Raw genomic sequence first — 23553 nt, forward strand, 5'->3', positions numbered from 1 at the left:
TGAGGGTGACTTGATTAGATAGTATGATATGGTAAGCCCTGCCATTGTATGGTATGGTATTGTGTGGTATGGTATGGTATGGTGTGGTGTGGTATGGCCTGTCATTTTACAGTATGGTATGTTGTAGGCTGTTATTGTATGGTATGTAATTGTATGTACTGTTAAGAATGTTGAGAAGTACAGCTCTCTTCCCCTCAGAAGGCCCCCCTCCAGTTTGAAAACCTCTGGTCTATACTGAGCAGCTTAACTGTTCTAATGATTTTGCAATGATATCACCAAATCTAGTCCACAGCCAAATCTGGATTTCTATCCCACACCATTCCATGAAGATAAACTTTAGCACCACTTTTTCCTTATGACTAGGAAGGCCAAAGGTTTCTGTCATAGTAGTACACATTTATTTTCTACGAACCCAAAATGAGACGTCTGACACCTGTGCTCTGCTTCGTATGACTGCAGCTGTCACACATTACGCCTTGATTTGCCACGCTGTCTGACAGGAAGCTTCTTGTGTTCTCTTCGTGTTACATTAATCATGATTAACTGTAAGCAAACAAAGGCGTAGTCTGTTTTTTTCCCTTATAACCTGAAAAGTAAAAATGACACTTTAGATATGAAATCAGTCACAATGCAATTTTCATCTATTTTGCTAACTTCATTTAGTCTAATAAGTGAGACAAATGCATTTAACAAGCTGACACATTCAATCTCCTCATAAATGCATTACACAAATTACTTCGCATCAGGACAAATGACTGGGTTTACTCATTAGGTGCATGACTTAAAACTATCAAATTGAAATTACAGTATAAACATCCACATGGTGCATTTAAATCAGAAAGCAAACCATCAAGAGAGATATTTTGCTAAGACAATGAAAAAAAAATTGTAAAACCTGAAAAATGTTTTGAGATGGTACAGCATATACCATTGCATAAAAATGTGATTTTTAACACCCAATTGGTATCCAGGATACAAGCTACAAAAAGCGAAATGTATTGCCTTCCAATGAATCAGTATGTATATTCTTCACTCCCTGGAATAGTGCAAGGATTTTATACAACTCATGAAAGGTAACATATTAGAATTTATGTGCCCTGTAGGTTTCGTTAGGTCTGGTCCAGGACAAATATTGAATATTTCCTACATCCTAATCTTGCTTCCACAGAGAGCCTTCTATGGAGTGACTGCTTTGGGGTTAAAATTTCTAGAGCAAAGCAAGATGTAAGTTGTTTGACAAATATTAGGGATGTCAGTGGAGTTTGATATAAATGCTGCTGATAAGGATCCTTTCTGCTTTAGCTGGAGCAGGGGCAATCTTTAACATTTGGTTTCCATTTTGCAGGATATCTTCTTCTTGTTCTTTCCTCCCATCTTATTTTTGGCCCTTTCTTTAAGGAATATCCTCACACTGACGAAGAGATGTTGCAAACCCTATAGAGTGCTATAAAAGACCAAGCTATATTTACTCGAACAGAGCTTAGGCAGCTAACTGTTTCACATTTGACACAAAAGTCACAATTTAGTCAGACAATGACTGCATAATATACTTGAGAGAATCTAAAATTGCCTGAGTGTAATTTATCTAGGATATCCACTGAGAGCAAAATGTTGGAAAAAGAATGTCTAGAGAAATGCCCCACCTTACAGCTACAAATAATTTACGAAAACTGCTGGCTAATAATTTAAGTAGGGTCTGGCAAAACTGAGAGGGCCACTGGAATTATGCAGCTGAAGAGGACCAAATCATGGGGCGTAGTTGACTAAATTATGTGGTAAGAAAAGGCACATTTTGTAGACAAATGCAGCACATTTTGTGACATATTTTTGCATTTATTATTTTGGCATTTTTATTGTTGTTGACACTGGCTTAGCGAAGGTTTTACTCCATTAGTACTACTTTAAAACTCTAATACAGCAATAGGCTACAGAAAGGTGACCCGTCAACCTTCACAAAAGGACTTCCACTATGCAGCAACAGATTAGTAACTCTGCTCTATGCCACTCCACTGTACACCACTCTACGCGACTCCACTCTGTCACTCCAATAAATGACACTATCTGCCAATCCATTCTACAACACTCTTTTCCACTTGTCGCAACTCCACATTGCAACACTCCACACCACTAGCTAGTGCACAACATGGCTAAAACATTGGCAAAGCCAATAGCTCTTCCATAGGCAAATATCATTGAAATGTCATATCACACACTTCTGTCCAACTGCATTTCCTTAAAAAAAAATGTACAAGTCAATGCCATAAACGCCTTGTACAAACCTGTTTAGTGAATTGTTTTTATAAGTTCTAACGTTAATGGAGTCTGGTGGACAATCAACACATGAGGAATTTGAACAATTATTTTTTTATCTGACAACTAATTGAATTTTGCACAATTGCTCATTTTGGGTAACCTGAAAACAAATGGTGGTGATCCTGTCTTGTCATGGACCAAGTGGGAATTCATTCAGGTCCTTCACAATTCAACTGGCTCTCTACTTGCAGGAGGAGGGGTCTCCTGGTACAATCCTGTATATGTCTGGGTTGGCTCCTTTGCTTTGTGCTTCTCCTACGATCTCTTGCTCTGGTCTTCTCACATACCAAAATTATAAAATGCTTACTAAATGCATGACTAATGAGTTTGTAACAGGCGTATTAGAATCATTGACTCCCAAGATATGTAACACATAAAATTTTGCCCAAAAGCTATCATTAAAGGAAGCCTTGTGCAAGCAACCAAATGAATAAAATTACTATAAATTAATCAGAATTAATGCGACTTGTGTTCAATTAACATTCACTTTAAATTCTACTAGTCTTACTTGAGTATTCACAATCATTGCCGTTAGTATTCAGATATTGCTCACAAAGAATACCACTAGTCTTCAAACAGTGGTCACAATCAATGAGACTAGCCTTCATTTTGCTCTTGAAATAGCACAAGAGCTGCAAATAAACCCTAACAAAATACTACTAAGCTTCAAATACTATTCTTCTAGAATACTACTAGGCTTCTTTAAGCAATCAATTGAAGTGTTCATCATGTATTTGAAGGGTAGTTGAGTAGAACTAGTATTCCCTCATTTGCATATTTCGGCTTGTGGGCATACTACATAGTCTTCATGCATACTAAATAAATACTATATTTTAATACTAAATGAATACCGCTGTAAACACTGGAATCACACTAAGTGAAGATCTTCCATTTTGGTGAGGGTTATGCCTCGAGACTACTTCGTTTTGGCACTGGGTCCTGCGTAGCTGCAGGCATGCATGGCAAGGTCGGTCACTTTGTGCGACATGCGCACTGACAGATCAACGGTCGTCATTCTATGTGGGGAATGGCCGGCTAGGCAGTGGTGGGCTAGGGGACAGTCTCTTTGTGGGGTCCTTCTGCTGGCACCTTGTGTGCTCATTCATCTCTCTTGTGGTGGTGGCCATTCATCCGGGCCATGCAGCACTTTCGCTTCACTTGTAGTGGTGTCACATAGCTACTGGTGGCACACTTGCAGTGCACAGTGCTCTTCGTGCCTTTCGCAGGCTTGCTGGCTGGCTACCTGGGCTTGCTGCCTTGTGGCTTTGCTGCTTTTGGGCTTGGCTTTGCTGGACTCTTGGCAGCTGCGCAGGCTGGGGCACCTTTGTGCTTCTTGGGGGCTCTCTCTGCAGAGGTTCACACTCTCACCCCTCCTTGCAGAAATGACAGACAGCCACTAGGGGTGTGTGCTGCATTCTGGTTTCCACTGAGTCAGAAGCTATTTCATTTGACCACGAGCTGTTCATGCCATTGCCTTGCAATCTACTTTATGAGGAGACACAAACATGGAGTTTCACGATTGGGCTGCTCTCACACGCTGATTCTGGACTGAAAGCAGTATACGTAATATCATTCAGAATGCCTCTTTAACACTAACCTAGGTTTCTGTTTTCTTGGGACCCATGTGGTAGAGATGACCGAGTCTGTCTTTATTTGAGAGGATATGCTCGGTGCAGTTTATGTGAATGGCCACTAGGTGGCACTGCAGTCGCTCTTCTCAATGCTGTGGCAGCTTTCCTCATGCTGATGGTCATGCTGCTGAGAAATGTGCAGACGTGGTGTCCTTAGGAGCAGGTGCAGCCAAAGTCTCCTCCCCTGCTGGTGGGGTGCTGCAAATGGTACCCCACAGATGATATTAACAGCTGAGTGCCTCTTGCCAGGTCACCGCATCTTCTTCATGCACTGCATGGTGCTCAGGTGACTGGGGGGCATTATGGGCTCTTTAAAAATGCCAGGCGACATATCCCTTTCAAAATCCCTATCTTGATGGGGGCTGCTTCATTTATCCATTGACGTTGCTGGGTGCGATGCACCACAACAACTGCTAGGTGGTGCTGCTGCATGAGGCAATGACAGTCTTTCAGTGCTGATGCTGCAGGGCTGTGTGCCATGCTGGCATGGCCCCAGTCTTCACTCAATGCTAATCCTGGTCAGGACCACCACACACAACTTTCCCCAGTAAGTGGTGCTGACACTTCCACTGCGGACGCCATGACACACTATCCACATTTCCTCTATGGACAGGCAGATGTTTGCTCTGGCCGGGTCCTCGGTCTTCCTCAGGGGTGGCAGGACCAGGCTTATTTCTGGGCTTTACTTCACCCTGAGGGCATCCTGGGTGCATTTGGTTCTGGGCACAGACTTCACCTTATCACGCTGACAGCAGAATCGTGCAGGCCCTCAGGAGGCAGACAGCAGTGGGAGTATCGACTGTTCAGACAAACAGTCTCCTCTCTTTCCTCTTCCATGTGGGGAGGTGGTTCCCCCCGTCTCCAGGGGCTGTTGTGCTTTCTGCAGACATGGGGTGCCTCATGTGCTGGGTACTATTTCCCACCGAGTTATTGCACAGCTGATGGCAGCAAACATGCGGGGTCAAATCTGCTCACCGCCAATGTGGTGTTGTGGGCCCTGAGCCCACATGTCACACCAATGATGCACATGGACACATAGTGGTGGTACTGATAACTGGCCTCAAGCACATGCACTCAGGCTCTTTTATTGGCAGGGTCACCTGACCAATGAAACCTGTGTTGGAAGGATTGTGGCGTGGGTGTAAAGGCCAGCCTTCAAGGGAATGACTGGTAATTTGTACATGTGGAACACTATACCATGTCCAACAGAACACTACAGCTTTCTCTCTTACAGATCCTCTTTCTTTGATCAATCACCTCGGTCGACATTTGCTCTTGTGGAATGCAGCTTTCCTTTTTAACGTCCTTTTGCCAATGTCACTCGCATTTAATCTACAGACTTTGATGTATTGCCTACATTTTCATAACTTTTTTAATGAATGCCAATATAAATCCCTAACAGGTTTTTCAAACCCATTCCGATTCTAAATACCAATATTAGTTGGTTCTAATCAACTAGACATGTGATCTTCTACAGCTCTGAGAGAACTATCCATGGACTGGGAGGTTGTTCTTGCAGTAATTTATATCTGACTATTTGAGTTTTATTTTGAATTGTTTTTAAATATGCACGGATACTCTAGACTTTGATGAAAATTTAACAATCTCGCCACAAAATGGAAAACACTTCATTTGTTGACATTTCAAATACCAATTTTCTTTATTTTAAAGTTTCTTTTAAAATCATCTGAACTTTCCTTAAGATCGGATTTGATATGTGCAATCATTAAGTTTTATCCACATTTATAACATGCACATCTCTCTTAGACGATCCTGTATTGCAATTTCTATTTTGCTAAAACATGATAAAACATATTAATCTTGAATGTTGGGGAAATATTCAGTGGTATGTACTGTGATAGCTTCATGGATCTTTTAAAATACTGTGGCCTTTCTCACTATGGCTTTTTCTAATTTTGAAAACTTATGACACCACATTTTCTATTTTTAATAAAAATAGAAAACATTTGTCTTAGCTAATCATAATTCTACAGGAACTTTCAATATTCAGAATATGCTACCATCAATTTCCAAATATGCTTGATCCTTTATTACTCCTATTAAGACAACAGTAGATGGCAACCAATACCTTCTCCTCCTCCAATACTTACCGGTGCCCTTGATCAATTTGTGTTCTTAACAAGTATGTTACCTCCACAGATATCATGTCAAGGTGGTTCTTCATGAACTCCTTATTCAAAAGTAATATCTTTAAAAATCATAAAGACATCTTGTTTCATTGCCAACATGCCCTGCGGTTATTTTCTGCACCTCAACTATTATTCTAGTTAATTTCAACTACATGAAAAAGTAGGAAGCAAGGAAGCATGATACGTAAATATACTGAAGACCATGTCAAAACTTTGTTGACAATAACATTCTGAAGCAATCAACATCATGGCTCTCGCTCAAGGAGCTCCTTAACCTATTGGAGCCCATCAGAAAAAGGCAATCTGACTCTTGCCGATAGTTCACACTCTGAAGAGCACCCAATGGGTATCACAATCCTTCTACTTCATGGAGCATAGTTTGGGGAAACCACTTTCCTTGCAAATCAACTTCCATGTAACTACAAGAATGTATCTCCTTTCTTCCCTGTGATTCAATATGAATCTCACTTCTGTGTAATTTGAAACTCAGAAACAGATATTGTTCATTGTCAGTGATAGACAAATATGACTTCTTTAACAAGCCATCCTTTGTTTGCCTAACCCAATAACTAAATGTCAGAATGAGGGAAAATAACTTGACAGCCGTAAAAGTCTATCCATATTTTTTTTTATTTATCTTCCAACCTGCAAGAATGTTAAACAGAGCATACATTTTCTGTTCAACCTGCCATGATTTCCCAGAAGCACACATTCTAAAGGATGAAGTGTTTGGGCAAACACAATGTTTGGCACTCACCAGCTTTTCTTTACCAGGCCCTTTTCATATTTGCTCATTCCATTAAGTTTGAAAAGGATTGCTCCCTTTCCTATCAAACAAGCTCATCAGACATTTTCTCAATATCTCTTATTCTGATGAGAAAGTATCTTTTAACATCCAGTTATGTTATGTTATGTGAATTTGTAGGCCACAGCTAATCACCTGTGAGGGTATTCAGGGGCTGAGTAGGGCAGGCCTGTGGGAGGAGGAGGAGGACATCATGCCTGTTTCTTCTGGAAGAACCATGTCTGGAGGTTCCTTCAGAAGTCCATGAGGGAGGCGGAGGTTCTGAGGTGTTTCAGGAGATCGTTCAAGGACTTGGCAGTGAGGTATGATAAGAAGCATCCTCCGCTTTTGGTCTTCTTCTATCTGAGGTGTGAAGAGATGTGGTTATTTTGCGGAATGTTCAGGATGAGTCAGGTGGTGGCATTGTGGGTGGTTTGGAGTTTGCGTAGCACATGGGCTGTGGTTTTCATGTGAAGGGTGTTTCCGTATTCAAGTCTGCCTGTGTTAAGAGCCTGGGAGACCGTTCCTCTGGTGTTCAAAAGGATCCACTTGAAAAACTTGCAAAGCATTTGCAGGATGTAGAAGCATGATGAGGAGACGGTGTTGATCTGTCTGCTCATGGAGCGTTTGAGGTCCAGGATAATACTGAGGTTCTTGCCTTGGTCCGCAGTGGTGGGTAGAAGCCAAGTTCAGAGGGCCACCAAAAGGCATCCCATGGGGAGTGGTTGTTGTTGAAGATAAGGACTTTGGATATATCTATGTTTACCAAAGGCAGTTGTTTTTCATTCAGGCAGCGAAGTAGCTCATGCAGTTGGCAAAGTTTGTTATGGTGCTGTTGGTTGAGTTGGTGAGAGAGAGGATGACCTGTGTGTCATCAGCGTAGGATACTATGTTGATACCTAGGGCTCTGACGATGTCTGTGAGGTGTGTCATGTAAATAGTACAGTGCAGGGCTGAGCGATGGTCCTTGTGAAACTCCACAAATTAGTTTCTTGGGTCCTGAGGTGCAGGGTGAAAGTTTAACTCATTGAGTTCTGTCCGTGAGGAAGAAAGATATCCGCCCGGGGCTAGCTCTGGAAAAACCCAAGTGCTGAGGCTTTCTGATGAGTGAGTGACTTGTGGGAGACCATAATAAAAACAGCTGAATTGCCCAGGAGAAGGAGTGCGGCTGTTTCTCCTTGGTTGAGAATGCTTCTGAGGTGATCAGTGGCCGCAATGAGGGCTGTCTCTGTGCTGTGGCTGGTGCGAAAGCCTAAGTGAGAGCTGTCTAGGAGTTGATGAAGTTCTAGGTGGTCTGCAAGTTGGCTATTGATGGCTTTCTCAATGATTTTAGTTGAAAATGGCAGGAGTGAGATGAGTCTGTAGCTGCTGAGGATGATGGAGTCTGCTGTTTGTTTCATCAATAGGGTGTTGCCTTCTGCATTTTTCCAGCAATATGGGGAGGTGGCGATGGTAATGGAAGGGTTGATGATAGTGGTGAGTGTGGGGTAGATTGTGATTGTAGAAAAGTTGAATATTATGTGGTGTGGGGTTAGACCTCACCATGCAATACTATCACAATACCATAAAGTTGGTCCTAGGATTTAAAATAGTAAACCCATAGCTCAGCCCTGGTAGAGTGGCAAAGAGCAGTTGTCCGCACACTGCCCGCTGGATTACGAGTCAAAATTTGGTGGGCGGTCCTGTGGCGACTGGCTCATGGTGCTGCTTTTTAAAGGCTCATAGAAGAGCCTTAGAAAAGCAGCACCATGGGCCAGCCACAGAGTGTTCCAGTATGGCATGGATTGTAAAGTCCATTCCATCCTGGAACAGGCGGTTAAAAAAAACAGGGGGCACACCATATGCCCCCATGCATGCACCCGTATGTGCGGGGGCAAGACGTTCCTCACCACCAGTAGTAACATGGAGTAAGAACCTCCATGACATGGCTGTCCATGGCTGTCCATGAGGAAAGTCATAGGGCACCACTAAGCATATTGCGGCCCTCAGACTACTGCAGGACGGCTAGGGAACTCAGGGAACTCAGTTCATTGGTGGTTGCAGAAGTCTCATGGTGGTCCGATTGCCACAGTGGTAATACTGTGGGCGGTCCCGCAGTGCTGTAGTTGTCGGACTGCCACCATGACAATGGTGGTCCAATTGACCGCTCCAGTCATAATTATGCCTATAGTAAGTGACTTCCCCTTGCTTCTCCAAAATGGGTAGGGCTCAGTCCAATTGCCCTTTAGGGCCCTGGGAGCCACAGGCTCCAACATCCACACCAACTGACCTTGTTGGTACTCAACCACTGCTGACATCTAGTCGTACCAGTTCTTGATAAGCTCCTGGCTGGCCTCCAAATGTTTAATTTCGCTCTTCATATACCCAGCCATGCATGAATTCAGGCCGAGTGCATAGTCCACTATGTCTTGTTTGGGTTCTTTGAGAGGTTTCTCCCATCCTTCCCTTTCCAGACTTAGAGGACCCATTACAGGATGGCCAAACAAGCATTCAAAGGGCTGAATCCTTGCATGAGGAATGCCTCAGCCATAATGGCCATCAACATCCCCCGCCGCAGCCACATCTCCAAACACCCTTCAAAACTCCACTGGCTTCCAGTCAACAAGTGTCTCCTTCAAGTTCCTCACACACACCTACAAACGCCTCCATGATGCTGGACCAGCATACCTGAACCACCGCCTCTCATTTCATGTACCCACCAGACACCTCTGCTCCACCCAACTGGCCCTCGCCACCATCCCTCAAATCCACAAGACCAAAATCCGAGGAAAATCCTTCTCCTACCTTAGCTACAAATCCTGGAACGCCATGCCTCTCCACATCAGGCTCTCCCCGTCTTTGACACAACCACAGCATCGATTCAAACCTGCAACACCCCTCACTCCCCCCAGTGCCTTGAGAGCATCACGGGTGAGTAGCCGGCTCAACAAGTACTGATTGATTGATTGAATCAAACCCTTTTTTGTGGCACCTCTCTGTAGGCAAACAAGAGACAACCCATCTCCTTCTGAGTTTTCAAAGAGGCCCATTATAATGCCTTTCATGGTTTTGTTGAACCTTTCAACTAAGCCATTTTTTTAGGGTGATAGTGTTTGTGAATTTGTAGCTCACTCCACATTCATTCTACACGGTTTTAGTTATGCAGATATGAAATTGTCCCCGTATTAGAAACCACCTCTTTAGGTAACCCGACCTGGTGAAGATACCAAGGAGGGCTTTTGCCATTGATGGGGCAGTGACAGTCTCGAGGGGGTTCGCCTCTGGCAACCTAGATGCATGGGACACTACCACCAGAAAGAATCGGTTCCCAGATGCAGTTTAAGGGTCAAAGGACCAACAATGTCAATCTCTATCCTCTCAAAGGGAGTCACAACCACTTAAAGTGGAATTAAGGGAGTGTTTGGTTGTTTCTATGTCTTGCCACTGGCTTGACAAGTGACACAGGAGCATCAAAACTCCTTCACTTTTTCAGACATCTTGGCCAATAAAAACGGGCAACCATCATAGCCCAGGTTTTGGTTTGCCCTAGATGTCCAGCTAGGGTGATGTCATATGCTACTGTCCGAGTAAACTCTGTATACCTGGGGGACTACCGCTCTCCTGGCTGCCCCTGTTTAGAGGTCCCTGGTGTCAGTGTACAGAAGCTTATCTTCCAGTAGATCTTATGGGTGTCACTGTTATCTCCCTCTTCCTGCCTTGCAGATTGTTGCTTAAGGCCTTCAATAGTTGGGCATGTCTTTTGCCCCTGGCATATATCTTCTCTGGAGGGCCCCCTGTACTCAGGGGCTCTGTCAGGTCAGGCCAGGCTCCTTCATCTGACATTCTTCCTCAGGCACCAGGGCACCTCCCTCAGGAGAACTCTGCCCTAGTTCAGCGTCCTCTTTGAAGGTGCCTTAGCAGACTTCTTACCCTTTCTCTTGCTATGAGTGCCTTGGTCCACTATTTCAGCACCAAACACCAGTGACTTCCTGATATGCTGCTTGTGTTCTAGTGGTAACAGACATCCACCCAAGGAGACCTAACATTTCTGCATGAGCCTTCCTTGCATCTTCTGCCCATGCAGAAGTATCCAGATAATTTCCTAGCAGACAATCTAAGCTAAGGTGATGGCCTACGCTGATGACACTCAGCTCTTGTTCTCTTGGGGGAAAGGTGACGACTCGGTTGAGGTGGCAAGGCACTGTTTGTCGGCCGTGTTCCACTGGCTGGTGAGTGCACAACTGAAGTGCAATGAAGAAAAATCTGAAGTGCTTTTGTATGGATCGTTCCCAGTGGACTTTAGGGAAAGGCTGTGACCTCCGGGTTTTCCCCGTCCACCTATAGGTAAGGGCACCGCAAAAAATCTTGGTGTCTGGTTCGATGAAAACCTGAACTTTTCCACACAAGTGAAGAAACTGGTAGGAACCTGCTTCGGCACAAGTTTCTTCCTCTTTTGCCTGTTAGTGCCAAGGAAACTGTGGTCCAGGACTTGATTTTATCTCGATTGGACTATGCCAATGCCATTTTGGTTGGTAGCCCAGGTTATTTGGTAAAAAAGCTGCAAGTAGTTCAAAATTCAGCAGCTAGACTGCTTCTGGGCCTTTCTTCCACACATAGTGTCCGGAGCCATTTACACAGCCTGCACTGGCTCCCAGTTGAATCTCGGCTGAAATTTAAGATGTTATCCATCGTACATTGGGCCCTGTATGGGTCAGGCCCTTCCTATCTTCAAAAGAGTTTTGTTTTCTATAGACCTAGTAGACAGCTTCGTTCTTCTGACCAGCTGCTGATGCAGATTCCTAGGTTTAAGCGTCAACGTCTTGGCTTGAGCTCTTTTGCTCGTAAAGCCGGTCTGGCTTGGAATGTGCTACCATTGGCACTCCGGGACATTCAGGATCCATTGCTTTTTAGGAAAAAGCTTAAAACATTGCTTTCTTAGTTTCTGATGTATGTGTAGTTCACTTTTGTTCTGGAGTAAGCGCCGGGACACTTTGAGTAGCCGAGCACTTTATAAATTTAACATAACATAACATAACATAACATAACATAACAATCCACTGGGATGGCAGGGGGCACAACCATCTTCTTTGGGCCAGTAACCCCACTCTAAGCTTACCAACTCCATTGGATGGAGCTTAGCGTCATTGTCAGCATTTGTAACCAAGTATCATTTCATATGGGGAGACCAGTATAGCAGCCACCATAGAAACATTGGCACCTTTATCTGTCAAAGCTTCCACCCAATTCCATTGATTTTAGGCATTTGTCTATACTTCTCCAGGCTTGGATGTAGGACAGCCAGTGTTTCAATTTCCACCCCAACCAGGGAAACTAAAGTAGCCTCAGTGTATCCTCTGGCCTCTTCAGGGTACACCTCTACCCCCACCCCTTTGCTAGCCAATCCTTGGATTGTCCACCACTGGGGGCCTTTTTGGTACATGCTGCATCTTTTTTCTTGTGTCCTGCCTAATGGCAATCACGACACAACTACTGGGTCTCAGATCTCACCCTAATACCCTTTACCTTTAGTCTGGGACAGGTATCAGGTCCCACCCTCCTGAGATTTTTAGGTTGAAAGGGAGGTGCGCACCGGGTGAGCAGTATATGGTGAGTTTGATGCCGTAGCGCCCCACCATATTTTTATACTTGTAGCTACCACCGGTTATTATAAACCTGACAGTGGCAAGTTGTTAGATTTATCATAACCAGCATTTTGATACAATGAATTACATTTTCATCTCACTCCATTCAATATTTATACTTAATTAAAATATTCCAATGTTAACCTATGGAAATCTTTCTCTATAATGGGGGTGGGGGGAATTTGGCGGTTTTCCCTCACCAGGGCTTATAAAACATATTTTATAATGTCGCTGCTTATACTTACAGGGCACCCTACCCATGGAGACCTTAGGGATGACTTATATGTAAACATTTGGTAGATTACTACTTGGGAAGTAACTTTAATTCCAAAGTTGAATTTACATATAAATGCAATTTATAAGCTGCTAGCAAGCCAGGACTGGCCTTTAAAATGACAGCAGGCACCACGGCAGTTCACACTCTAGTGCAGAAAATCTACTGGGCCTCTAATCCTCGCTGCCCTATTTATACTAGGGACACATAGGTAGTTTGATTCCCCCTTGCCTTATTATATATTAGGGACTTACAGGGGCCTATTGTTGCCAATTAAAATTATACCTAACCATGTACTTTTACCCAGAGCACAGGCATGGGTCTGATTAGCAGAACCCAAGACATAACCAGAGCCAGAAAACCAGCACCTAGTAATCAAAATGGGGGTATAAAGTGTGGGGACAATGCAAACAGGTCATGATTTCACATACAGGGAGAGTTCACTTCTCATGGTGGGGGGTCAGATTCCTGTCTTGGCTGCAGCAGCTGCGGGCTGGCAGTCAGAGAACAAGAAAGGCTAGTGTTACCAGGTAGCTATCTGGTTGCATGCCACATCGTTCTCAACATGATAATCATGTCAGGGGTAGTACAGCATGTTATTTGAGACCAAACAAGACATATTCAGGGTTTGCCATAATGGAGCTGCCAACCTCTGGTTTGCACCTGTGCCTGCCCATCTTACATACAAACTGTCTATCACTTATTGTAGCCTTTAATGGTAAAGGCCACTACAGGGACAAATAAGCTTGCACTTACATGTCCTTACCTTTAATATAATGCACCCTTCTTTCTGGGCTTAGGAGGCCTTCCTTAGTGGTGACATGCCATGCACATATATAAAAAACAGTGCATTGACTTTGCCACACATGGTGATGGCAAAGTCGAGTATAAGCAGTTTGCACTGCTCATGCAGTCTGCAATGGCAGGCCTGCTGTCTGTAGTTTACTTGGGCTACTCAGAGTGGCACAAACAGTGCTTCAGGCTGGTAACCCGTTTAACACCCATGCCCTAAGTACCACTGGTCCCATGAACTAGGGACTTATAAGGGGAAGGTTAAAGTCCTTGTAAATTGGGGTTACCAATTCACACATATCATATTTAGGTAGAGAGCACTGGCACTGGGGCCTGGGAAACAGGCTCCAGTGCAATTTCAAAGTCATAACAATCAGTATTCGAGCAAAAAGTGAGGGGTGACCATACAAAAGGGCACTTTCATACATTTGCTGTTTGGCTTTGACCACCAGTTATATATTGTTTATTGCTGTTTACTAGTTTCCCTGTGAAGATACTGTAACCCCTCCCCCTTTACTGTGAGGCCACAGTTGTATTAATAGTATAAGAGTTATACTCCCAGAATGATGATAAAATCAATGCTCCTGTGTTACAATCACTAGGCATTCACAGAGGGTATTTAACAAACCAAAGGCTACTGTACTCAAGATCGCAGGTGGAGTGTGTATGTCCAGCAAGTAAAGGGATTATAGCTTGAATGCATGCAACCCGAGTGGTTACATGCCCATTTACCAATCACCTCACAAATAAGCAGCCCATCACTAGTTCAGTTAGTAAGGATCTGGGTATTTTGTAATGCTCCCTCTATGAGGAATAGAAGGGAGTGCATGGTGAGTAATCCTGACTCTTTTGTCATCCCAGACTAACACACAGAGATTGAGCAAGGGTGATGATAATAGGAGAGGTAATTGTGACGCCCGAGATGTGCCTCTGATTTGAGGGAAAACTTGGTGCCCTGAGGGAGATAAAACAGGGGACACTTTGGCAACCATAAAGCCACTTGCACCATCTCTTTTTTGGTGAATGAGTATACCCTCCCTGATATGCCAATTGTGACTAAGAATGTTTCTCTTAGTAAGCATGCAATGGGCACTAGTATTTTCAATATTCCTCCCAATAATTCCCCAGGAGGTGGAGGTCAAGGGTGATGTGGACAGTGAGCTGTCCCCCTGTTTTGGACTGTCTAATACTCCATTGATTCAGAACCTAACAGATGCTATTGTACTGATGTAGGTCTTATTATCTCATAATCTTTGTTGTCCCTGCAAAGGATAGTGTCTTCTAATCAAGCCCTATTGGAGAAATTTGCAATGTGCTCTGATCATGCTTTATTGATCCTGTCGGAGATATTATATTTTTTGACTGGTAAAGAAAATGAAAAGCTGCAACAGGCTTACTTGCTCAAGAGAGAGGCAGCATCTCAAACGGATGGAGTGACCATTCCCATAAATAATGCACAGAAGTACAAACCTCTAAACGAAACCTCAAGTGATGTGCCAGCGCACATTGATTCATGTGCCATAGCGCACCCTTTTATGAAGAAGGAAGAGACTGGAAATCCAATCTCGAAGGGTAATGCAGCAATTATCTTGAAAGGCTCCACACTGGACCTATAAAAGTGTTAGAAGGAAAGGAAGAGGGATGAAGTAGTTGCTCCTTAAAACACTTATTTAAGGAAGAGGTTGATGCGCTGAGTGGAACAGGCTATGTGGGATCAAGGGGAGAGCCCCATCTATGGCGACTACCACTACTCTGTCGTACGTCCCTCCAGCAGACTTATTTCCTATGTTTGTTTGTGGGAAAAAATCTTTGTTAAGAAGTCCAAATAAAGACACTGTCATCAAGAAGAAGACAAAGATGAAGCAGAGAAAGATTCCCAGAAATAGACAACATAGAAGGAAGTTTAATTGTTCCCAGGAAGAAGGAGAATATAGGAATAATTGGGGATTAAAAATGGGTTTGATGACCCCTGGTGAACTTTGCCCCAGACCTTTGGTGGAGCTGTGGCCCTCCTCTATTCCATCTCATTGTATCCCTGCATCCCCAACTGTTCTGCCTACCCCTGCTTCTGCCAATCGGGTGTCTACCTACGCAACAGGAATGTTGAATCCTGTTAGACCCGGCCCTCGTAACATAGCCAGACCTGACCCCTGCACCTCACACCAGCCCCCGAGCCCACGGCCTAGCCGATCCTTCCCACCAGAACACACACACACCCGACCCGGACTTCCCCCGTCCGTGGCCTTCCTCCTTTCGGCCACACCGGGCCCGCGTGCCCACTTCATGCACCAAGATGGCCGCCCGGCCCAGCGCGACCCTGGCCTAGAGGCGCCACTCCGGCTGGAGGACATCGTGCTCCCCTTGGGATGAGAAAGGGAGGAGCAGTTTCCATCACACCTCTGCGCTTCCCTGGGAAGGTGGGTTTCGATCGACCCGCCGGCCTCCCCGAGGGCTGGCTCCATGCCTGCTGGGTGTCTGAGACTCCTCCCGACCCGGCCCTGGAAGGATCAAAGGACAATGGCAGGAAACCCCAACAAGCGACCCCCAGGTGACAAGACCCCTGCCTGCACAGACTCCGGACATCAAAGAGGAGTCGCCCTATAACAAGGGGTGCTCTGGGACTGTCCAGCAGATTCGCCTTGGAAACACCTGAGCCCTGCTGAGTGACTCGCGGCTCCCTGAAGATCGTAAGACCTCCAAACTTGTGCTTGAGCCCTGCTGAGTGACTCGCGGCTCCCTGAAGATCGTAAGACCTCCGAACTTGAACCTGAGCCCTGCTGAGTGACTCACGGCTCCCACAGACTCTCTTGGTCCCGCCGGACCCCACGACGACAAGCGTATCCCCCAGCTTGAGGACGCTCCTGCATCTGATCCATATTCCCAAAGACTGTCCCGCTACCTCCTAACCCCCCTCCAAGACTTTGTGAGCCCGCGCTCCACTTGTATATATTTGCCTTGCTGATCATAAAGATCCTACAACTCCGATCTGATAAAGATTTATTCTTAAGAACTCTCGGTGTGGTGTCTCTTTGTCGTGTGGTGCCGAGTGTACGATCCTAGATACGAGATTTCTCCCCTGAGGAGTCTCCCGCCAGTGCCCGGCTACGATACCTCGAGGGTGGGTCTCAGGACCGTCAGGGCCCCCTCCGGGCCCCTCTGAGGTCGCCTTCTAACATTGGTGGCAAGCGACGGGATTCGGGCCCGTAATCTAGAGATCGTACCGTGAACGGCTGACGCACTACCGACAAAGATGGCAGAAGGAAACGCCGTGGTTCTCACAGAAAACGACACCAGTACCGTGTTCCAGGTGGAACAGCTGGAAGAGTACACACACAAAGAACTGAAGCAATTCTGTAAGGAACTCAGAATCGCTACCACTGGTCTCAACACCAAAGAAGATATGCAAAAGGCACTGAAAGCTTGGGTGGATTCTGGAGCCTCCCGCCCAGAAGGAGCAGGGGAGCCCCACGACGAAGCCGGACCCTCCCAAGGAGAACGCAGCAGCAACCAGGTGCGAGGCTTCGTACCAGACGGGGGCCTATCCCCGGAGGAACTCGCAGACAGAGAAAGAAGTCGCCATCACAAACTCGAATTAGCCAAACTCAAAATTGAGGGCGAGTTGAAATTAGCCGAGAAAAAGCTAGCGGTGGAACAGCTGCGAGTGCAGGGAGAACTAGAAGAGAAGAAACTCCAACGGGAACACGAAGGAAGGAGACTTCAACTGGAACATGAACGCAGCTTGAAGGAAATGGAGCTGAAAGCAAAAAGCGAAGAAGCGCGGCCCCCGGGGAACCAAGAGGCGGCCTCCCCGGCGGAGCAGAAGGTCCACATCCCCAAGGATGTGGTCAAAGAATATTACAAAAACGATGACATTCAACAGTGGTTCCGGGCCTACGAGGTCGCCATGACCTCCCATCGGGTCCCGCAGAAGGATTGGGGGGCCGGGTTGTGGGGACGATTCCTGAGCAAAGGGAGAGACACCCTGCTCGACCTACCAACCTCCATGCAGACCTCCTATGACCACATGAAAGTGGCCCTCCTCATAAGGTACGGCCTCACCCCGGAGATGTACCGCCAGCGGTTCCGGGACTGCAGGAAGATCCCGGGTACCACCTGGGTGGAGTATGTGAATTTCTTCAGCCGCGCCTTCGATGGGTGGATCAAGGGCAGCAAGGTAACCACCCTGGAAGAACTAACAGACCTTATGTTGTGGGAACACCTGGTTGCGAACTGCTTTGTGGAACTGCGCCAGCATCTGCTCGACAGCAAGCTCACGGATCCGAGAAAGCTGGCCTTCGAGGCGGATCGCTGGACCAACACCCGGGTCTCCCGGGGCCCTGTAGGAGAGTACCCCCGAGCCAGTCAGGGACCACCCCGCCAGAGAGGGGGGGAAACCAGGGAGGGCAGAGGGAGTCCCAGTCTAGTCCCCCGAAGTCCCAACCTCCGCCTTTCCCGGCACCCCCACCAGCTGTATCCGGCCCCCCCCTGAGACGGGGGCACCGGGTGACCATCACTTGTTTCCGTTGTCAGAAGCCCGGGCATTACGGCAACGACCCTGAATGCCCCATGGCCCCACACACCACCCAGGCAGCACCCCCCGCTAGACAGATAGCCAATGTAGCACTGGGGGAGAAGGTTGAGGAGACCGAAGAGTGGGAACCCGCAGCCATGGCCTAGTATCCTTAGGAGATAGAGAAAGGGTCCCTGGAAGCCTCCTGCCCTCCAACACGAAGACATATGGGCAGCTCGTAACGATCAATGGCCACCAAGTAGAAGCCCTCCGTGACACCGGGGCCATCATCACCGGTGTCCTCAGTCATTTAGTCCACGAAGACCAGGTCCTCCCCAACGTCTTTTGCCCGGTCATTTCCGCCGACAACACGGAAAGCCTATGTAAGGTAGCCCTGGTGCCTTTTGAGTGGGGAGGGGTGGTCGGTAAACTGAAAGTCGCAGTGAGAACCTCCCAGCCAGTCGACTGTCTCCTGGGGAACGACCTGGAAAGTTCCCCCTGGAAACAAGTCGAGCGCAAGACCCACCTAGGGATGATGGGCCTCCCTGAGTGGGTGTGCGCCACCACTCGATCCATGGCGGCCCGACTGACCCCCCTGAGGGAAGTCGACGACGCCCCGACCACTGAGGATAGGATGGTCCCCGCCGAGGGTCCCCACATCCCCCCACCAGAAGGGTCGGTCGCCAGTGACGAACACCCGCCTTCCGACTCCGCCCAGGTCACCGAGTTAGGCGATCTGCCCGAATTGGCCCAGTGGCACCACGAGGGGGGCCCCTCCCGAGAGGAGTTCTGCCGAGAGCAGGCTGCCTGTCCTTCCCTGGTCGGGCCCCGGCAACAGGCAGAGGCCCAGGCCGCAGGCGACCAGACTGGGACGCACCGGGTGTATTGGGAGAATGACCTTCTGTACAGCGAGCAGAAGACGGTGGAGCTAGGGTCCGGCCGGGTGCTGGTGGTCCCCCTACGCTTCCGAAACCTCCTCCTGGGCTTGGCCCACGACGTTGCCCTCGCAGGCCACTTGGGCCAGGACAAAACCTACAGTCGCCTCGTGACTCACTTCTACTGGCCCAGAATGAAAGCAGATGTAGAAGCCCACTGCAAGTCCTGTCCCACGTGCCAGGCCAGTGGGAAGAGCGGAGGAAAGTGCAAGGCTCCCCTCCAACCCTTCCCTGTCATCAGTACCCCTTTTGAGCGGGTCGGGATCGACATCATGGGGCCTCTGGACCCCCCAACCTCCCAAGGGCACCGTTTTATCCTCATCCTGGTGGATCATGCCACCCGATACCCTGAAGCCATCCCCCTGTGCACCGTCACAGCCCCCGTGGTGGGCCGGGCGTTGATGGGAATCTTCTCCCGCATGGGTTTTCCCCGCGAGGTCGTGAGCGATCGCGGTACCAACTTTATCTCCCGATACATGAAGTCCTTATGGCAACAATGCGGGGTGTCCTATAAATTCACCACCCCGTACCACCCCCAAGGAAACGGACTGGTAGAGCGGTTTAACCGGACTCTGAAGGGGATGATCGCAGGCTTGGAAGAGCCCCTCCGGCGTAAGTGGGACGTCCTGCTCCCCTGCCTCCTATTCGCCTACCGAGAAGTTCCCCAGAAATCCTTGGGGTTCAGCCCCTTTGAGTTACTCTACGGTCACCCCGTCAGGGGGCCCCTCAGCCTGGTCAAGGAAGGGTGGGAGGCGGCGCCCCGAGGCCCCCCCGAGATGTGTTCCGTTACGTCCTGACCCTCCGAAACCAGACTAGGAGGTTCCGAGAGATGGCTGAAGCGAACCTGGAGGCGAGCCAAGAGGAGATGAAGCGCTGGTACGACCAGAACGCCACTCTGGTCGAGTTTCAGCCGGGCCAGCAGGTATGGGTCATGGCCCCCGTTAAACCCTGCGCCCTCCAGGATAAATGGACCGGGCCCTTCAAAGTGGTTGAGCGGAAGAGCCAGGTCACGTACTTGGTGGACGTCCAGTCACCCCGGGACCCCCTCCGGGTCCTCCACGTGAACCGCCTCAAGCCCCACTTTGTGCGGACGGAGCTGAGCCTCCTACTGGCCACTGATGACGGGTCCGAGGAGGAGTCGGATCCTCCCCCTGATCTCCTGTGCACCAAAGAGAAGGACGGCTCCGTAGAGGGAGTGAACCTCTCCCCATCCCTCACTCCCCAGCAACGTGAGGATTGCCGCCAGCTCCTAGGGCAGTTTTCTGACCTCTTCTCCCTGGTCCCCAAGGTCACCAACTGGTGTGTCCATGACGTGGATACCAGGGACAGCCCACCGGTGAGACACCGAGCCTACCGAGTCCCTGTCTCGAAAATGTTGACCCTAGGAGTGATCGAACCCTCAGACAGCCCCTGGGCCAGCCCCGTGGTCCTGGTCCCAAAAGCAGCTGTCCCCGGTGTCGCCCCAGAACTCCGCTTCTGCGTGGACTACCGGGGACTCAATGAAGTCACCCGAGTCGATGCCCACCCCATTCCCCGAGCCGACGAGCTCATTGACCGGCTCGGGGCTGCTCGGTTCCTCAGCACCTTCGATCTCACCTGCGGCTACTGGCAAATTGCGCTCACAGAAGGAGCCAAGGAGCGGTCCGCCTTCTCCACCCCGGATGGGCACTATCGCTTTCGCGTGATGCCCTTCGGGATGAAAAATGCCCCGGCCACCTTCCAGCGACTGGTAAATAGAGTCCTGGCCGGGCTGGAAAAATTCAGTGCTGCATATCTCGACGATATCGCAGTTTTTAGCTCTGAATGGAGTGAGCACCTCCAGCACCTCCGGAGGGTGCTGACCGCCCTGCACCAGGCAGGCCTCACCGTGAAGGCCAGCAAGTGCCAGATTGGGAAAGGTTCGGTAACCTACCTGGGGCACCAGGTCGGAAGCGGGCAGGTCGCCCCTCTACAGCCCAAAATTGACGCCATCCTAGCCTGGGAACCCCCCACTACCCAAACGGAGGTCCGAGCCTTTCTGGGCCTCATGGGCTACTACCGGAGATTCATCCGGAATTACGGCAGCCTGGTCGGTCCCCTCACGGGACTCACGTCCAAGAAACAGCCCAAGAAAGTGCAGTGGTCCCCTGCCTGCCAAGAGGCGTTCGATGCCCTGAAAGCGGCCATGTGCACTGCCCCCGTCCTCCAGGCCCCCGACTACTCCAAAGAGTTTGTGGTACAAACTGATGCCTCCGAGCATGGCATCGGGGCAGTCCTCTACCAGGTGAATGACCAAGGCCTAGACCAGCCCGTAGCCTTCCTCAGCCGAAGGCTGTTGCCCAGGGAACAGAGATGGAGCACCATCGAGCGCGAGGCGTTCGCCGTAGTCTGGGCCCTCAAGAAGTTACGCCCTTACCTGTTCGGCACCCATTTCAAGGTCCAAACCGACCATCGCCCCTTGCGATGGCTCATGCAGATGCGAGGAGAAAACCCCAAGCTACTGCGGTGGTCAATCTCCCTCCAGGGGATGGATTTCACCGTGGAACATCGCCCTGGTACGGATCACGCCAACGCCGATGGCCTCTCCCGGTTCTTCCGCCTCAGCGAAGAGAACCCCCAAGAGGATGGGTAGTTCTCTCCGGCATTCAGCTGGGGGGGACGCGTGTTAGACCCGGCCCTCGTAACATAGCCAGACCTGACCCCTGCACCTCACTCCAGCCCCCGAGCCCACGGCCTAGCCGATCCTTCCCACCAGAACACACACACACCCGACCTGGACTTCCCCCGTCCGTGGCCTTCCTCCTTTCGGCCACACCGGGCCCGCGTGCCCACTTCATGCACCAAGATGGCCGCCCGGCCCAGCGCGACCCTGGCCTAGAGGCGCCACTCCGGCTGGAGGACATCGCGCTCCCCTTGGGATGAGAAAGGGAGGAGCAGTTTCCATCACACCTCTGCGCTTCCCTGGGAAGGTGGGTTTCGATCGACCCGCCGGCCTCCCCGAGGGCTGGCTCCACGCCTGCTGGGTGTCTGGGACTCCTCCCGACCCGGCCCTGGAAGGATCAAAGGACAATGGCAGGAAACCCCAACAAGCGACCCCCAGGTGACAAGACCCCTGCCTGCACAGACTCCGGACATCAAAGAGGAGTCGCCCTATAACAAGGGGTGCTCTGGGACTGTCCGGCAGATTCGCCTTGGAAACACCTGAGCCCTGCTGAGTGACTCGCGGCTCCCTGAAGATCGTAAGACCTCCGAACTTGTGCTTGAGCCCTGCTGAGTGACTCGCGGCTCCCTGAAGATCGTAAGACCTCCGAACTCGTGCTTGAGCCTTGCTGAGTGACTCGCGGCTCCCTGAAGATCGTAAGGCCTCCAAACTTGTACCTGAGCCCTGCTGAGTGACTTGCGGCTCCCACAGACTCTCTTGGTCCCGCCGGACCCCACGACGACAAGCGTATCCCCCAGCTCGAGGATTGTGAGCTGTGCGCCGGGTACGCTCCTGCATCTGATCCATATCCCCAAAGACTGTCCCGCTACCTCCTAACCCCCCTCCAAGACTTTGTGAGCCCGCGCTCCACTTGTATATATTTGCCTTGCTGATCATAAAGATCCTACAACTCCGATCTGATAAAGATTTATTCTTAAGAACTCTTGGTGTGGTGTCTCTTTGTCGTGTGGTGCCGAGTGTACGATCCTAGATACGAGATTTCTCCCCTGAGGAGTCTCCCGCCAGTGCCCAGCTACGATACCTCGAGGGTGGGTCTCAGGACCGTCAGGGCCCCCTCCGGGCCCCTCTGAGGTCGCCTTCTAACAAATCCATAGCAGAATCTTATTAGCCATGTGTAGAGAATGAGCCAGTGGCTGGATCTGTGAACTGCGATGAAGATTGGAAGAACGCTTTGTGGCATGAAGCCTGTATGGATATACAATCAAAATGTGACACCCTTGTTCTGGATTTTATCAAGATATTTTTTGATGTTTCTGTTAGGTTTTCTCTGTATAGAGCCCGTTTATTAGACATTTAATTTTATTCCGCCACTGCGATTACTCACATCTGATGATATGATTTTTGTGATTCCCTTGATTCATGAGGTGACCCACGGCAATTATTTTACACAGGATAATTCAGATCTTTTCATCTGGTCAGACTGATTATGGGTAATGTTGAGTGATTGCATAGGATGGGGATAGATGTTTTACGATGCCAAAAAGCGTCAGGGATCACCCCTGCTGATATGTTCCCAACATTTTCTTGCACTTTACCACTAGCTATTAAAAGTGATGCTATGCAGTTTATAGACATTACGAATGAGGGATAGAAGGCAGTGTATGATAAATCCAGTAGGAGTAACAAAAACAATCAAAGTGAACCCGATCTCCCAGGAAAAAGCATGCAGGTGTCACTTCCAGCAGTATTAGCAAACAATAAAAATGCATGTAAGGCAATCTCTGACTGGAAATGTAGGGGGAGTGTTTGGCATAAAACTACCCTCCAGACCATTCAGCCATAGTGGAAAATGATTGACTAGGTCAATGGGTAGGGATTTCAACTCAGTGAACATTCTTGGAT

The 23553-nt window shown here is 48.7% G+C and overlaps 1 long non-coding RNA gene across 1 annotated transcript in view; it reads right to left on the reverse strand.

Annotated features, from left to right (window-relative positions):
- Nucleotides 1-458: 458 nt before the first annotated feature.
- The window catches only part of LOC146812248 (uncharacterized), a 402972-nt gene continuing 379877 nt past the window's right edge, over nt 459-23553 (reverse strand). Inside the window, exon 4 of the long non-coding RNA XR_014965885.1 lies at nt 459-586. This is a non-coding gene — a long non-coding RNA (uncharacterized LOC146812248). The remainder of the gene's footprint in view (nt 587-23553) is intronic.

Source organism: Triturus cristatus, chromosome 7, assembly GCF_964204655.1.
Source record: "Triturus cristatus chromosome 7, aTriCri1.1, whole genome shotgun sequence".
NCBI lineage: Eukaryota > Metazoa > Chordata > Amphibia > Caudata > Salamandridae > Triturus > Triturus cristatus.